This window comes from Lampris incognitus, unplaced genomic scaffold, assembly GCF_029633865.1.
Source record: "Lampris incognitus isolate fLamInc1 unplaced genomic scaffold, fLamInc1.hap2 scaffold_82, whole genome shotgun sequence".
In the NCBI taxonomy this organism is placed as follows: domain Eukaryota; kingdom Metazoa; phylum Chordata; class Actinopteri; order Lampriformes; family Lampridae; genus Lampris; species Lampris incognitus.
This window is the reverse complement of record NW_026611582.1, coordinates 117,501-120,000: the sequence shown is the minus strand read 5'-3', so window position 1 is coordinate 120,000 and position 2,500 is coordinate 117,501.

Genomic DNA, 2,500 nt, shown 5'->3' with positions numbered 1-2,500 from the left:
CGGAACTTTGAATGTTGGCACTATGGCTAGTAAAGGGAGAGAGCTGGCTGACGTGATGGAAAGAAGAAAGGTGACAAGAGACAAGGTGGAAGGGGAGTAAGGCCAGGAGTATCGCAGGTGGGTTCAAACTCTTCTACCATGGTGCGAATGGGAGGAGAAATGGGGTAGGGGTCATTCTGAAGGAAGAGTATGTCAAGAGCGTGCTGGAGGTGAACACAGTGTCAGACAGAGTGAGGATTATGAAGCTGGAAATCGAAGGTGTATTGCTGACGGTTATCAGCGCATATGCCCCGCAAGTCGGGTGTAAGATGGACGAAAAAGAAGAATTCTGGAGTTGAGTTGGACGACGTGGTGGAAAGGGTACCCAAGGAGGAGGGAGTGGTGATTGGAGCGGACTTCGATGGACACGTTGCTGAAGGGAACAGAGGTGGTGAGGAGTTGATGGTAAGGTATGGAATCGAGGAGAGAAATGTGGAAGGACAGATGGTGTTCGATTTTGCGAAAAGGATGGAAATGGCTGAGGTGAATACATATTTCAAGAAGAGGGAGGAGCACAGGGTGACGACGTATACGAGTGGAGGAAAGTGCACACAGGTGGACTATATCTTGTGTAGAAGGCGCGATGTAAAAGGGATTGCATACTGCAAGGTGGTGACAGGGGAGAACGTAGCTAGGCAGCATCGGATGGTGGTCTGTAAGATGACTTTGGAGACCAACATGAGGAAGCGAGTGAAGACACAGCCGAAGATCAAATGGTGGAAGTTGAAGAAGGAAGACTGTTGTGTGGAGTTCAGGCAGGAGTTAACACAGGCACTGAGTGGTAGTGAAGAGTTGCCAGATGGCTGGGCAAGCGCTGCAGAAATAGCGAGGAAGACAGCTAGGAAGGTACTTGGTGTGTCATCGGGACAGAGGAAGGAAGACAAGGAGACTTGGCGGTGGTGGTGGTGGTGGTGGTGGTGGAAGGAGGAAGTAGAGCAAAGTATACAGAGGAAAAGGTTGGCAAAGAAGAAGTGGGATAGTCAGAGAGATGAAGAAAGTACACAGGAGTACAAGGAGATGCAGCGTAAAGCAAAGAGAGAGGTGGCAAAGGTAAAGGAAAAGTCGTACGGTGAGCTGTATGACAGGTTAGACACTAAGGAAGGAGAAAAAGACTTGTACAGATTGGCTAGACAGAGAGACCGAGCTGCCGAGGATGTGCGACAAGTTAGGGCGATCAAAGATACAGATGGAAATGTGCTGCCAAGCGAGGAGAGTGTGCTACGAAGTGGAAGGACTACTTTGACGGGCTGATAAATGAAGAAAATGAGAGAGACAGAGAGAGAGAGAGAGAGAGAGAGAGAGAGAGAGAGAGAGAGAGAGAGAGAGAGAGAGAGAGAAAGGTTGGTTGATTGAGAAGTATAGAGAAGGCCAGAAAGAGTTGCATTGTGTCTTTGTAGATTTACACAAAGCATACGACAGGGTGCCGAGAGAGGAGGTGTGATATTGTAGGAGGAAGTCAAGAGTTGCAGAGAAGTATGTAGGAGTGGTGCAGGCTATGTATGAGGGAAGTGTGACAATGCTGAGGTGCGTGGTTGGAATGACAGATGGGTTCAAGGTGGAGGTGGGATTACATCAAGGATCGGCTCTGAGCCCTTTCTTGGTTGCAACGGGGATGGACAGGTTGACGGACAAGATCAGGCAGGAGTCTCCATGGACGATGATGTTCGCGGATGACATTGTCATCTGTAGCGACAGTAGGGTGCAGTTCATTGTGAGGAGAGCCTGGAGAGGTGGAGGTATGCACTGGAGAGAAGAGGAATGAAAGTCAGTAGGAGCAAGACGGAATACCTACGCGTGAGGAGGTGACAAAGGCATTTCACTTTAAATACTTGGGGTCAACTGTCCAAAGTAACGGGGAGTGCAGGAGAGAGGTGAAGAAGAGAGTGCAGGCAGGCAGGCAGGCAGGCAGGCAGGCAGGCAGGCAGGCAGGCAGACGGGCAGACGGGCAGGCAGGGTGGAGTGGGTGGAGAAGAGTGTCAGGACAGAAGGGTACCAGCAACAGTTAAAGGGAAGGTTAACAAGATGTTCGTGAGACCAGCTACGTTATATGATTTAGAGACAGTGGCACTGACGAAAAGACAGCAGGAGGCGGAGCTGGAGGTGGCAGAGTTGAGGATGCTAACATTTTCACTGGGAGTAACGAAGAAGAGCAAGATTAGGAACGATTGCTCAAGTTGGACGGTTTGGATGCTGAATATGGAGCTGCCAGGAAAGAGGAAAAGAGGAAGGCCAAAGAGGAGGTTTATGGATGTGGTGAGGGAAGACATGCAGGTGGATGGTGTGACAGAGGAACACGCAGAAGACAGGAAGACATGGAAACGGATGATCCGCTGTGGCGATCCCTAACGGCAGAAGCCGAAAGTCGTAGTAGTAAACATAGAAAATCGTGCACGGCAGCCTTCTAAACTGTTTCTCTTGGTGGTGCTCTGTGTGTGTGTGCTCTGTATGCTCTCTCTCTCAG